This window comes from Vombatus ursinus, unplaced genomic scaffold, assembly GCF_900497805.2.
Source record: "Vombatus ursinus unplaced genomic scaffold, bare-nosed wombat genome assembly UNPS02014819.1, whole genome shotgun sequence".
In the NCBI taxonomy this organism is placed as follows: Eukaryota; Metazoa; Chordata; class Mammalia; order Diprotodontia; family Vombatidae; genus Vombatus; species Vombatus ursinus.
Window position 1 is genome coordinate 1,674,423 of NW_020954597.1, and position 15,804 is coordinate 1,690,226.

Below are 15,804 nucleotides of genomic sequence, written 5' to 3' on the forward strand. Positions count from 1 at the left end.
CTGCCCCGGAGCCCACAGATGCTGTCAGCGTGCCAATACTGACTGCCTCCTGAACCCTCAGCCTTACCCAAACCCTAACCCATGCTCCAGGTCTGCTGGGCCCTCCACACACTCCCTCCAATTAAGCAGGCACCAAGGCTTGTGTGGACGCCAGGCACTGCACTAGGCCCTGGGGTTGCCCAAAGAGTCCCTATTCACAGGGAGCTGTGACTTTGGGACCCCAGCCCTTTCCTCAGTCTCCCTGAAGTCTGGCTCTGTCCTGAGGATGCCCAGGATCTCCTGGTCTGGTGGACCCTCAAAAGGTGTTTGGTCAACCTGAGTGAGAAGCCCCATATCTAGAAATAGTTCAACTAATGCCAGCTGACCTTGGCTGGAAGATCTGCAGGGAGGGAGCACCAAGCACCAGGCCAGGCAGTAGAGGCCACTGGGGACCACATCCGGGGCTGGCAAGTTTGTCCTGACTTCTAGATGGGAACCTCCCCCCCCCCATACCCCCAGTTTTGCCTTCGGGGGCCCACAAGGACATGTAGAATCCCTCTCCAGGCGACAGCCCTTCAGACACTTAGAAGCTGCTGCTGAGACCCCTTCAGGCTGAACCTTCAGGCCCCCTTTGTATGTGTAAGTAAGGCCTGGCCACTATCCTCTGCTCTGCCCCATTACTGTCCTTCCCAAATGGCTGAGGTGTGGGCAGCCCTGGGCAGGACACAGCTCCTGGACAATGAATGCCATACCATTGACCCCTAGCAAGGGTGCAGGCCCAGACTAGGCCTTTCCAAGCTTGTACTTGGACAATTGGGTTTTTGAATTGAAGTGTAGACCTTTTGGGCCCCTTTAACCATGAAGTGTGTTAGCTCTCTCTCTCTCTCTCAACATGCCATCCATATCAGTTATCCAAAGGTTGACCCACACAGGACCAAGGCCAGAGCCCTGAGGATGACTTGGATCCATTTGTCACCCCTCCACTCTCATATCACTGTCCATGCTAACCCCCAGCTCTCCATTTTGGCCACAAGATAGTATGAGAGACTTTGTGAAATGCTTTGTTGAAATCCAAGCCCCCTCCGTCCATCCATAGCATTTTCCTGCTCTCCCAATCTAGTAACCGGGGCACAAAAGGTGAGGGGCTTAGCGTGCTGTGAATGGCGGGCTCTGGGGGAAGCCAAGCTGGCTCATAGTGGCCCCTGCCTCCCTTTCGGAAGGCCGCCTCTGCCCAATCTTTCCGATGCTTCCCCTCCTCCCTGGAGAGCTAGGACAGGCTGCCATTGTGGCTTCCCAAGGGTCTTCTTCCTTTGTCTACTGCTATCCTTTGACCCATCTTTCAGCTGCTCCTGCAACCAACTTAATAAGATGGCTTCCACCAGAGCTTTCTGGCCATGCCCCCCTTGGAGGAATCTCCCTATAGCCTCATGGAGGAAGAAAGTCTATCTGTCAATAAGTATTTATTAAGCACCTACTATGTGCTGGGCATTGGGCTAAGCACTGGAAAGAAAGGTAAAATCAGTGTCTCCCCTCAAGGATCTCCCAGTCTGAGACAATAACAACTAGGTACAAACAAGGGCTTATCAACAGAGGGCAGGCTGTAAGGGTGACCTTGTAGAAGGTGGGATTCCAGCTGGGACTTGAAGGAAGCCTGGGAAGCCAGGAGGCAGGGTCAAGGAGGGAGGGCATTCCAGGCACAGGAGATGGCCAGCCAGAGAGAAAGCCTGCAGTCAGAAGAGAGTGTCTTGTGCAAGGAACAGCCAGAGGGCCAGTGTCACTGAATCACAGAGTCCCAGGGAGTATAAGAAGACTGGAAAGGTGATGGGGGCAGGTTATGAAGGGCTTTGAATGTCAAGTACAGGATTTTCTATTTGATCCTGGAAGTGATAGGGAGTTACTGGAGTTTATCGAGTAGGGAGGGTGACGCAGTCAGACCTTGGCTTTGACAACTGAGTGAGCAATGGATTGGAATGGGAAGACATCTATGGCCAAGCACAAGACTACCAACCATGGAGTCCTCCAGGAGCCAGGAGAGGAGAGAAGGGAGAATGAGAGATGTTGTGAAGGAGAAAATGACATGGCTGGACAAGTGATTAGCTATGGAGGGTGAGGAGAAAAAGATGCTACTTAGCTTGGGATCCCATGTGACTGACTGAATGGTGCCGCCCTCTGTAATAATAGGGAAGCTAGGAAGAAAGAAGGATTTGTGGGGGAAAGAGAAAATGTCTATGGGACAGCCAGTTGGAGATGTCCAATAGGAAGCTAGAGAGGTGAGACTGGAGGGCAGAAGAGAGCTTAGGGCTGGCTAAATTTGAGAACTGTTTATATAGAGATGATTATTGAATCCATTGGAAATGTTGAGATCACTCTCCCCCCCAAAAAATTATTAAGTACCTACTGTGTGTCAGGCACTGTGTTAAGTGCTTTATAAATATCTCATTTGGTCCTCACAACAACTTGGGAGGCAGGTGCTATTGCTATCCTCATTTTACAGTTGAAGAAACTGAGGCAAACTGAGGTAAAGTGACTTGCCCAGGGTGACACAGCTAGGAGGCATCTGAGGCAGGATTTGATTTCAGGTCTTCCTGACTCCAGGCCCAGCACTCTATCCACTGCAATGCCTATTTTGCCAAGTTAAATAGTCTAGAGAGAGTAAAGACAGGAGGGCCCAAGACAGAGCCCTGAGGGACACCTATTGTTGGAGGAGAATCCAGCAAAGGTGACTGAGAAGGAGCGGTCAGAGAGGGAGGAGGAGAGCCAGGAGAGAAGCGAGTCTCTAGGAGAAAAGGGTGATTGGCCAGCTAAAGGATGCAGAGGGTCTCCCAAGAGGAGGCCGGCCATTTGTTCAGTCACAAAGCTAAGAAGTAGCAAAGCCTTGACTGAAATCCAGGCCTTCTGACCACATCCCAGCCTGACATTCTTTCGGCTTCACCAGACTGCCTCCTCAAGCCTTTGGCTAAGTCTGACTACTGGCCGCGCCGCCCCCCCCCCCCCCAAATAAGACTAAGCCTATACTTGCCTGGTGACCACCTCAAAGCCCTTACTTACCCTTCCCTTAGGGGGCCTGAGGAAGTTGGGCCTTGAACTCAGCCCTGAAGGATGAGTCAGGTTTGGACAGCTAGAGATGAGAGTGAAGGCATTTCAGTTGGGAAAACTGTGTGATCAAAGTTGTGGCAGTGGAACGAGCATGGTGCCTTTAGGAGACAGTGAGAGGAGACTGGCCTGACTAGAGAATAGGGATATCAGAATCGCAGAGATAAATGTAAAGTCTTATCCTTTGACCCAAAAAATCAACTTCCCAAAAGCCTCTCTGTCTGCCTCTTGACTCATCTCATGTGGACATATCTGTTCACACGTGTGCGCAGCTGCTGCTGCTGCTTCGTGGTGGTTTCCTTCTACAATCACTCCCTGCCACCGCCTGGCCATGAAACCTTCCCGAGTCCTTCAGCATTCACTGTGTCCAGCCCCACTGCTCCACTTAGCTTCCATTCCTCAGAGGCAGGCTCTTTGCCCTTGACTCTCAATCTCCTTGGGATGCCTTTTTTCCCCACGTGGTTTAGAATTTCCCCTACGACTGACTCTTAAACTCCACAAAGAGAACCCTGGGTGAGTGAAACACCAATTCTAGAGTCTGAAGGATCTCGGGCCTTAGAGAGGGGAAAAGAGATTAGTGGTCATGCGGTCCAGCCTCCTTATTGCATCAATGAGACGGGAAGAGACTCGTCTAAGGTCATAGGGAAGGTTTGGGCCTGAGAAGGAGCCTGTGAGGCCTTCATGTTACAGATGAGCAGAGAAGGGACTGGTCTTAAGTCCCCCTGCAGTAAACAGCCGAGCCCGTGGGGCAAACCAGACTGCTTGGATCTGCTGATCCTCCCACTCTACCCAAGTGGAGACTTTTCCCCATGTGCTGTCTGGGCTCCTGAGAAGCCGCCTCAGTCAGCATGGGGCTGGGAGCAGTCAGGACCACGGGGCTGGCGGTGTCCTCCTCCTGTTTCCACCTCACTCTGCTGTCCTCTGCTAGGGCTCTCCATGTTTCCAAAGCTTGGAGCTGCTTGGGGATGGGTGCCACAATTAAAAATGTCCTTCTTGAGTTCTTAGGGATCCATATTTGTTATGTCTGGGAAAACAGTCCTGTTCCAGTGCTGTCTATTGGGCGTCCACTTGCCAAGGTTTTGGGGCCTCTATTTGTAGTACTGGGATTTATCAGCCATCGGTCTGATGTGAGATATGGTGAGCTTCTGATGTACGGTTGGAGCCCCTGGGTCATGCTGTGCCAGGAGTGTTCTGCATGTTTTCTGTGGTCGCCTGGCATGATCTCCACTGATGATAAAGTCCAAGTTCCTTCAAGATGACCCTTCTGTCATTTCTGGTAGCACTGCCCTGCTTCTGAATTGCCATCACAAACCCCTCCACCAGTTATTCGCCTCTTTCACATTGGCCAAGGATCTCGTACTTGGGTCCCCTCTGGAGGGGAGCCCCCTTTCTCTGACAGCGGCCCAACCCAATGGTGTGTTCCTGCGGTTGGCTTTTGGAGCTGCTCACTGATGTGGTATATGCTTGCTCCAAATGTATTTCTATCAAGGTTTGACCTGTAGATATTATTATTGTTGTTGCTGTTATGATTATCTGATGCTCCCTTTTTTCTCCTTAGATCTGATCCCGTCCTGGGTATTCCTAGGCTTCCCTGAAGTCAATCTTGTGTCCCAAGGGAGCAGTAGGGAGGAGCTAAGCCTAATCCTCTCTAGCCTGTGACTCGCTCAGGCCTTCTCCTCCTCAGGTCTCCCAGCCTAGGGGAATGGGTAGCCCTCCTCTGGGTCCCCATTCTTGCCTCCCCTCCACCTTCTGTTTGATGATGTCCCCATGAGTGTCCAGTCATCAGTGTACATTAGACATGTGTGCAATGCATGCATGTAGGGTACATGTGTACACCAAACCCCCTTGGACACATATATAGACTGTCCCTCCTTCAGAGTTACTGAGGCTGCTGGGAGGGGGGAGTGCTGGAATATCAGTAGGATCCCATTGGAGGGAAGGCCAGAAAGCCAGAGAGTAAAGGGTCTGGAATGCCCTCTCAGCAAAATGGCTCCGTTCACTCTGGGCCAGAGAGCTAATGGGAATCATTACAGGTAATCTTGTTTATTTTGGTGCCTAACTGAGGGGAGGTGGGGGTGGGCTGGGGGGATGTGGAGAGGGCTGTGAGTGTCTGTCACACAAGTTCAGGAGAAGTGGGGGGGGGGGGGTAGGGGCAGCTGTGGACCAAGCAGGCTTGGGTGGAGAACTTTCCTTGCCCAGATTTATGTTTGGGGAGGGGTGGAGAAGGGGGTCAACAACTTTTCACAGAGGCCAGTGGTGGGCCAGGACCCTCCAGGGGAGCCTCAAGCAGGCTCTTCCTGTGCTGTCCTCTGTCTGGCTTCTCCTAAGTCCAACCTCAGCTGGCTTCCCTTACCACTATCCTTTTCCCTTCTTTGTGACAGAGAAATCCTAGCCCTGGGCTGTGGGGGGTGGGGGAGCCCAGGGTCCAGGTGGTTGGGGCCTGGGGCTCTCCCTGCCCACTGACCCTGGCAGAGGCTCAGGGCTCAAGGCCCTGGTCCTAGGTGGAGAGACAGGGCTGGAACCTAGATTGAAGGGGACTGGGGGAAGGGAAGGAGGGAGGGAAAGAGGCCCCCTGGGGAGGGGGCTGCAAACCATTAGGGCAGGTTATCTTTCTGGCAAGGCTGACAGAAGGAGCGTCTGGAAGGAGTTAGCACCAGCAGCCCATGGGGGTGGGGGGGAGAGGCCAGGATGGGGGGACTGGGCCCTGGGCTGCCTAATGAGTCTGGGCGAAGGGGATTCCCATAGAGCCCTGGGAGCAGAAAACAGGGTAGCCCCCACCCCTGTGGTGGTTGGCAGGGGACTCAGTGATAGGAGTGGCTGCAATGGGCCCAGCTGGGTGGGGCATCCTGGGGGCTGCTAGGAGCCATGGACTCCTATTCCTTTTCCCTATCCCCATCCCCCCATCCCCCTGGCCAGCCATCTGGCTCCCTGTGAGGATTCCCTCAGCTCCAAGACTAGGGCCTTCTTTCCTTCCCTTGCTGCAGGCTCTAGATGGGTGGGGGGAGGCCCTTCTGCTGAGTGCTATGTGTTGGTGGGGGTGGGAAGGAGAGGCTGGGTAGGCCCGTTGCCCTGAGCCCTCCTAGCTGGCCCCTGGGCCCTAGAAGGTCTGAGAGGAGGCTTGAGAGGGGAAGGCACTGGCCTGACCTCACTGCCAGTCGTTAGTGACTGTTCTTCCCACTGTATCATGATCCCTTTGTGGTGTTTCTTGACTAGACTACTGTAATGGTCTCCAGTTTCTAACCACAGCAGGGCCTTCCCCTTTCTGGGCTTCCCTTCCTTCTCTGTGATTTCTGGCCACTCCCTTATTCATGAACCTTCAAAGGCCCTCCTTTACCTCCAGAAGTGTAAAATCTTCAACCAGACTTTCACTAATTAAGTCACTTAAGAAACAATTACTGAGCACCGGCCCTCCTTCAGTCCCTGTGCTGGCTTTTCTGAGGAGACCAGTCACTCACCTCTCCGGGCTCCCAGGGTCCTGGGCATGGATGGATTCCCCACCTAGCAGAGCAGGCTGGGTTTCTCTGGAATGTGCTCAGGTAGGAAGCTTCTTTAGAGAAGACTTGGCCTAGAGGAAGAAATTGGTATTTGACCTGGGCCTTGGAAAAGGGGGGAAGGTGGGGAGAGCCAGGGCCAGACCTGAATAGGGTCCCTCCTGTCACTCTCACTGGGACACTCTGGAAGGCTTGAAGGAGGAAGTGATCTGAAGATGCCAGCCTCCTTCCAAGGGGGCTGGGAGGAGGATGGGGAGGGGAGAGGGCTGGGGAGAGGCAGGGCCCTGGGACCCCAGTAAGTCACTGTCCCTTGTTGAGCCTCTCTGGAAATTGGGAATAACAATACTTGTCACATCTCCCTCCCAGGGCTGTTGTGAACCCCAAATGAGATCCCGTCAACAAGTGGGCAAGCATGTGTTAAGCACTTCCCGATTGGCAAGGGCCCCAAATGTGACCTTTGTCCTAAAAGAGCATCCACTCTAATGGGGGAGGGAACATGCAAGCCACTAGGCAGATTACCAGTTAAAGCCAGAGGAAATGGAAGGCCCTGTGAGAAGTCGCAAAATGGCGACATCTGGGATGAGATATGAAGGCATGGTAACTAAGAGGCCAAGCTGAGGCTCCAGAGCATGGTGGGTACCAGGGCATGGACACCCTGGGAATGGAGGTGATGGAGCAGCCAGGAGGCCAAGGACACTGGATGGAAGAGAACATGATGGGGAGTGAGGGGTGAGAAGACTGGACAGGGAGGAGGGGGCAGGGCATGAAGGGCATTGAATGCCAAGGAGACCATCTTGTATTTGTTCCTGAAGGTGCTGGGGGCCACTGGACTCTACTGAGTGGGGAGATGGGAGGGTAACGTGGTCAGGCCTGTGCTTTGAGAAAATCACTTTGGCTGCTGAATGAAAAATGGATTGGAGAGGGGCAGGCTGGAGGCAGGGACACCAGTTAGAGAAAGCTGGGGCAATAGTCCAGTTGAGAAGTGATAAGGCTCTGAAACTAGGCTTGGCAAGGAAGGAGCTGGATAAAAGAGATGTTGCAGAGGAGAGGAGTATCCCCGGAGGAGGAGAGGGTGATAACCAGAGGTCAAGAAGGAAGCGCATTGAGAAAAACCCCGTTTGATTAATTTCAGAGAAGTGACCGTTGGTAGGTTTGGAGGGAGCGATGGACAGTAAACGAAGAGCTTGGCAGCTGGAGGGTTAGAAGAAAGGAAGCGGAGGCACCAGCAGGAGCTGACTTTCTCGAGGAGTTTGGTCATAGAGAGGAGGAGAGGGATGGGTTGGTAGCTAGTGGGAGACATGGGCATGTTTGTAGGCAGCAGGGAAGGAGTCAGTCAATGAAGAGAGACTGAGGCTAGAGAGAGTGAGGATATTAGAGGCAGTAAACTTCTGGAGAAGAGGTTGCTTGCAAGTTGCAGGCTATAAAATAAACCCACACAAATCATCGGCATTTCTATATATCACCAACAAAGCCCAACAGCAAGAGACAGAAAGAGAAATTCCATTTAAAGTTACTGTAGATATTATAAAATATTTAGGAGTCTACCTCCCGAAACAAACCCAGGAACTATATGAACACAATTACAAAACACTTTCCACACAAACAACGTCAGATCCAAATAACTGGAAAAACATCAATTGCTCAGGGGTGGACCGAGCTAATACAATAAAAATGACAATTCTACCTAAGCTAACCTACTTATTCAGCACCATACCATCAAACTACCAAAAAATTATCATATAGAGCTAGAAAAAACAATAACAAAATTCATCTGGAAGAACAAAAGGTCCAGAATATCAAGGGAATTAATGAAAAGCAATGCAAGGGAAGGTGGCCCAGCCATTCCAGATCTAAAACTGTGTTATAAAGCAGCACTCATCAAAACTGCTTGGTACTGGCTAAGACACAGAGTGGTGGATCAGTGGAATAGGTTAAGTATGCAAGACACAGTAGTCAGTGACTAACGTAATCTACTGTTTGTTAAACCCAAATACCCCAGCTTCTGGGATAAGAATGTACTATTTGACAAAAACTACTGGGAAAACTGGAAAAGAGTGTGGCAGAAACTAGGCATAGACCATCACCTTACACCCTATACCAAAATAAAGTCAAAATGGGTACATGATTTATATATAAAGACTGATACTATAAGCAAACTGGGAGAACAAGGAATAGTTCACCTGTCAGATTTATTGAGAACAGAAGAATTTATGACCAAACAAGAGATAGAGAACATTATGAAATGCAAAATGGATAATTTTGATTATATCAAATTGAAAAGTTTTTGCACAAAGCCAATGCAACCAAGATTAGGAGGGAAGCAGAAAACTGGGAAAGAATTTTTACAACCAGTCTCTCTGATAAGGGCCTCATTTCTACAATATATAGAGAACTAAGTCGAATTTATAAAGAATACAAGTCATTCCCCAGTTGATAAATGGTCAAAGGATATGAACAGGCAGTTTTCAGAGGAAGAAATTAAAGCCATCTATAGTCATATGAAAAAATGGTCTAAATCACTATTGATTAGAGAAATGCAAATCAAAACAACTCTGAGGTACCACATCACACCTATCAGATTGGCCAACATGACAAAACAGGAAAATGATAAATGCTGGAGAAGATGTGGGAAAATTGGAACACTAATGCATTGTTGGTGGAGTTGTGAAATGATCCAACCATTCTAGAAGAGCAATTTGGAACTATGCCCAAAGGGCTGTAAAACTGTGCATACCCTTTGACCCAGCAATAGCACTTCTAGGGCTGTATCCCAAAGAGATCATACAAATGGGAAAAGGACCCACATGTACAAAAATATTTATAGCAGCTCTTTCTGTGGTAGCAAAGAATTGGAAATTGAGAGGATGCCCATCCATTGGGGAATGGCTGAACAAGCTGTGGTATATAAATGTAATTAATACTATTGTGCTATAAGAAATGATGAACAGGCTGACTTCAGAAAAACCTGGAAAGATTTGTATGGTCTGATGCTGAGTGAAGTGAGCAGAACCAGGAGAACGTCATACACGGTAACAGCCATGTTGTGCGATGACATCCATTCCTTACCCATGTTCTCTCCCAACTTCCATGGCAGGCAAAGGGGATTCTGCATTCTTGGGGGAGGCCCAAATTGCAAGAGAGCCCACTGGACTTTCATTCTATCCCCAGCACATAGTAGGGGTTTCACAAATACTTCTTGACAGGGACATTAATGGAAGGAGTTGAGGGTGGGGGTAGACATAGGACCTGCAGTGGTTCAGGAGCCTCCCTGCCAGGTACTTGCCCCATCCTCAATAGGGAAGGACATTTAGACTCGTGTTGGAGGACATGTTTTCAAGGGTAATGGAGGGATGCCTGCTTGCCAGGAGTCAGTTGTTTATTCAGTGGCATTGATGGAGGGCCTCTACTCCTTCCTGCCCTTTCTCTTCCTCCCACCCAAAATAAATTAAACTCCATCACCTGAAATTCCACCATCATGGCTTGTGTCTTGAAAGTTCTTGGTCTTCAATAGCTGCCAGTTCAGTTGCACACTCTGCCTCTTCCCCCACCACTAGGATAAGCCTTATCAGTTAAGCCTTTGCTTTTCACCTCTCCCTTTAGTTGACAGGCAGCCAGCCAGTTGAGAGCAAGATCTATAGGACCAGGCGAAGATGGCCAGACTGGTAGATAGGGTGAGGAGAGAGGGGCCAGGCTGCCAAAGCCAAGCTTCCAGACGGCGCCAGAGATTTGGCGTTTAGCTTTGCTTGGACATCTATGAGTGCATGGTGTCATATGATGAGAGAGAGAGAGAGACAGAGAAAGAGAGAGAGAGAGAGTGTGTGTGTGTGTGTGTGTGTGTGTGTGTGTGTGTGTGCATGAGTAAGCACTCACTCAAGGCTCTTGTGGTGGCCAGGATATTCATCCCCTTCCTCAAACCCTGGCCCTCCTGATGTCAAATTATCTGTATGCATTTGGGGGGAGGGGGAGGGCTGAGTTGTATGAGAAGCATTGCCTTCAGCATCTGGTGAGTGTTGATGTCACCTGCTTGGCCAGGCTGGGCAGGCACAGGCTCTCCACTACTATTGGGTCCACATATCTGCATCTGTCCATCCTTCTCCTCCCCCTTCCTAGCTATGGCCTTAGGAAAGCAGAGTCACAGTTAGCTAGAGCTGGGAGGAGCCAGAAGTGCGGAACACCATGAGGACCAAGGGCACATTGGCTGAACCCCAGGAGCCCTCAGGTGGGCTGCCTCTGGTTTGTCTTCTTAACAGCAACCATAATGATTGGGTGGATCACAGAGAGACGGCGGGGGGGGGGGGGGGGGGGGGGGGGGGGCGCGGGGACCATGGAAGGTCTTAGTTCTAGCATTAGTACCATGAAGCCATGAGATCTTGAGTAAGTCCTTCTACTGTGCCTGTCTGGACCATAGTTTTCTCATCAGGAGGAGGAGGTGAGGAGAAGAAAGAGAGGGGGAAGGAGAAGGAGGAGGAGAAGAAGGGGAAGATGAAGGAGGAAGAAGTTAAGGAGATCATAGTATTTACCATTGTAGTTAGAAGGTACCTCGGAGAGTGCCTATGGAAATGTTTAACCCATGGAAGAGACCCTTTCCATTTTAGGGTTTAGGGTTTAGGGGTCAGGGAACTCATTCTAACTAGTTCCTTGGACTCTCTCAGGATTCCGTTAGATGATGTAGATTCAAGTCAATGGCGGCATGTAGAGCTGGCGGGATCCTCCCTTATGAGGGGGCCTGCGCCTTCACTTTGCGGGTGAGGTGATTCAGACCCTGAGAGGGGAAGCTACTTAGGCAGCACAGACAGAGCCTGAGTTTGGCCTCAGGTCCTCGGGCTCCAGACCCACCATCTTTGCACTATAGGTCGACCCCAGCAAATGTACTTCCTTCGAGTCATTTTAGGCTTTCGTATGACCTTCTTTGAATCTGTTCAGGTTGGATTTCCAGCTCGTCTCTGGTTACTCCCTGCTGGGTGAGGGAGAACACAATCCCTCCCTCCCTCTCTTGCGTCCTCCACTCAAGCACCTTTTCAAGAGTGCCCCCCCTCCTTGTAGGGGGCTGAGGGAATTAATCATCTCATACCAATAATAGTGGCTGGTCTGGACATGGCGCTTTCCAGTTTCAAAAGGGCTTTCATATCCTTGATCTCATTCAGACCTCATAACTGAATATAAAAAGGAGGAAAGGACGCTGGGTCATTATTTCACTTTTATAGATGAAGAAAAAAAGGTTCACAGATGGAAAGTGACTTGCTTAAGGTCACGCTTCAAAGTGCAAGAACCAGAATTTGAACCCACTTCTACTCACTGATCCAGGCAGTCATACCATCTGAGACTGCGTCAACTTTGGTCACGCCTGCTCCTAGCGTGCCCCTTCTAGAAGCAGCTGGCTCTTGGGGAGGTGCCTACATGCACAGAGGATTCCTGGAAGGGGTCCAGTTCTGCTTCTCTGTTGCTACCAAAGCCCTCCTGGGGACCCCTCCTGTTGCCTTCTCTCTTTTAGCTAAGATGTCCTCTAGTCATCACCATGGACAAGGGCCCAAACACGTTTGACCTGGGCAAGGAGGATGGCCAGCTCACTGCCCTGGGTTGCAGTGGCTCAGCACCTGTCCCCAAGCTCCAGCTGATTCTGTTTGCAGATGGCATTAGAGTGATGCCATAAAGGCCCAGGCCATTGGCAGAGACTCCTTGGAGAGATGACATCTTGGTGAGCTCTATAATCACCCAAAGGACTTTGACCTCCCTATCCCACCCAAATAATGGAGTGGGGAAAGAATGCTTCCAGGCCCACCTGCAGTATGGACTTGGCGAGGCACTGGGCCAGCAGGGCATTTCGGCCAGCGGCTGGCTGGCCCAGTGTTAGGGTAGGAGGAGAACAGGCCACGTGACATGAGGGAAATGATGTCTTCTGCCTCCTTTCTGATGCCTCACATGGTCTCCCCAGATCTCCCTTCAGTTTCTCCCCATTGCTTCGGCTCTTGTCCATCTAGGTGAGGTTCATATCCTCCCACAGACTGGAGGGAGGTCTCCCTGTGTACTCTGCCTTCCAGATCAGTACAAAGAACCGCTAAGGTATGGTTGTGTAATGGAGAGAACGCCGGATCTGGAGCTTCTGGTGTGCCACCTCCTCACTCACTCTTCCGGCCTTCGCTTTCCCCTGTGTAAAATGGGCAGATCTCATGAACTGATCTTGTTGGCTTGGCTTGGCTTGGCTTGTTGAGGCCCTGGAATTCTAGCATCCTGCATAAAGCAAGGCTGGCGGCCCCAGCACTGAGCCCTGAAGAGCACCACTTTTCACCCCCCCCCCCCCCCCCCAGTCTTTACCTATTTTTTCCTCACTTGGAGAAGAGTCCTGGCACCAATTCAGGGAAATCACTAACTGAGAGGGTTGCAAAGTCCTCTCTTTGTAACAGCCATTGAAAGAGACAGTGAAAGCTGTGGGGAAGGGAACCAAACTCTGGGTTTGGAGTTCCCCGAAGATGCCAATTCAAATCCTCCCTCAGATATTGAAATGCTGCCTGGTGCTGGGAAAGCCCCGGTGCCTCTGCTTTCCCTCAACTGCAAAATGAGGAAGTTGGATGGAATGGCCCCCAGGGTTCCTTCCAGCTCCAAATTTCTAGAGCTGACTGAGGCCTGGGAGAAAGTGACTTAGCCAATGTCACAAGCTGATGTGTATCAGAGTCAGAAGCTGAAGCCGGGTCTCCTGAGGTTTGAGACCCAGTACTTGGAATGAAGGCTGGGCTTCCTTCCTCCACTGTCCCCCGCTGCTTGTCAGGGCAGTCAGCAGCTCCAGAGCTCATTAGGCCCTTCCACTGAGGCAGATCTCTCCTTTTTCCTTCTCTGCTTTGCCTGGTCTCTCTCTCGTCTTCTGCCCCCTCTCCCCTCAGGGTGCCCCCGGCTTCAGAAGCTAACAGTTGTGGGTGCACACACTCTCACAATGACACACCAAAGGGGGTGTCTGGGCAAACTTGGACCCAGCTGCCTGAGCCTCAGTCTCCTCAGCTGTGAAAAGGGTGAACACTCCTTGTCACCCTCCCTCCCTGCCTGCCAGGGCTGTCAGTGATGATCAAAGCCCAGTGAGCACATACTTTTGCCAACTCTGCTTTCTTTTTTCATGTCTGATACCTTTCTCGCTTTCCTCTGTCTATCCTGCCGCTTCTCCCTCCTTCCTTTCACTTTCTCCTGCCCCTCCAGCCTTTCCTCTTGGTCTCTCAGTTTCCCTGCCCCCCCCCCCCCACTGCCTCTGCCTGCCTGCCTCCACTGCAAAAAGTAGCCCCTCCAGGCCTTGATCCTTGGCTCCCTGCCTCCCTGGCTCTCTCATGTGCCGTAGCAGAGCCCTCCCCAGCCTGCCCTGCCCTGCCCCCTGGGGCCCCTACTCTGAGTTTCTGGCTGCCTGGTGTGGGGCTTTCCCTGGCCCTCCCACAAGGATGGCTGCTCATTAAATGGGATCTGAGGCTAAGGGAGGGAGCCAGGTGGGCTGTGGATTGCCTGTGATCCTTGGGAAGGGAGGAGCCCTGACCTGGAGTGGAGGGGTTTGGGGTGGCTGGGAAAGGAAGAAGACCCAGCAATTTCCCCGGCACGACCCTCGAGCATTTCGTTGCATGGAATTGCCAGCCTAGCAGGCTTCTCATCTCCTCCTTTGGGATGATTCCAGTTCAGGGTGGGGTGGGGTGGCGGAAGGGAGAGCCAGGGTCTCTTCTGAAAGAAAGACATTACAAGGTACCCCCAGAGGTTTTCCCTTGTTGGGTGGTTCTTCCTTCTGTCTTTAATCTTAATCCCTCCTGCTGGAATTTCCACTCACCCAATCACAGGCTTGTGGAGCCAATGAGCTTGCCTCACTGTAGATGTATAATAGCCCTTTAGAGGCTGGAAGGCAAGTCCTCCTCTCCCCATTTCTCTGCTCCTGGGGTCTTGCAGCCCTTTCCTCTGATCCCTCTCCAAGTTCTCCCCTTAGAAGAGCTGTTGCTATTTCCTGACAAGGCCAAAGACTCCAACTGAAGGCCTAGTGCCCCCCCCCCCATGCATTCCCATGTGAAGCCCCTGCCCCAAGCCTCCACCCACAGATGTTCTGTCAGAGGCTTGGCTAGTAGTGGGTAGAGATCAGCCTGGTCTAAGACAAGTCTGGATTAGGAGTGGCCAGGGTAGCTAGTGAACATGGAGGGACACTTGGCAATATCGCTTTTTATTAATGTCCATATATAATGCCAGAAAAATTCTGCCTCCCAGAAACATGGGCATCTCAGTATTTTCACAGAACCACGGAATGTGAGAGTTGGAACAGACCTGGGCAGGGGACCATGACTTTATTCATTCAACCTGCAAGGAATCCTCACCTGGACAGATCCAATGAGTGCCCCGCCCCAGCCTCTGCTTGGAGGCCCCCTCCCCCAGTGTGGGGGTAGACCTTGATTCTGTGAACAAGCAGCCTTTGGGCTATAATAAGGCCACACTGGGTTTGCAATCAGAGGAGCTCTTCTACTTTCTAGATGTGTGAATTTGGGGAATCCATGGGCTTCTCTGGACCCCAGTTTCTGCCACTTTTCAGATAAATGAAGGGGATGGATGAGCTGATGTCTAAGGTTCTTAGAAGCTCTAAATCCTGCCAAAGTTTGGATGCTGGACAGATGGGTGATCTTGGATTGACTTCCCGTGCCTCAGTTTTCTCATCTGTAAAATGAGAGAACAATAGTATTTAGGGCTCCTCTAGTCGACCCCCTCAGTTTCTAAAGGAGGAAATTGAGACCCAGAGAGGGAGAGTGACATGCCCAGGATCATTCAGTCAGCTGGCAAGTGGAAGAGCTGGGATTTGAACTGGGGGCCTCGGACTCCAAACTTGGTGTTCTCTCCACCAGCCCGTGAACCAGTTGGCTCCAAAGCACAATTGCTTTCCTATAGTCTCCCCCCCTCTCCTTTCCAATATCCAGCGGAATTAGTCTGAAAACAGTGTTACCCACAAGGCCCTGGATAGACAGAGGCCCCTGGATGCTGCCCACGTAGTCTCTAAAGCCTCATGGAGAGTCCACAAGATGACGGGGCCCAAGAAAGCTAATGCCCTTGGGGGTTCCATTGGGAGCAGCCCAGCGGCCAGGACCAGAGGGGTGATGGTCCCCCTGTCCTCTGCCCTGCTCAGACCCGCTCTGGGCCACCACACTTGAGGTAGGACATTGACAAGCTAGAGCCCCTTCCAGAGGAGGGTGACAAGGGATTCTTGCTAATCACCTCCAGTACCAAGCAAACATTTAAGCAATGCTCC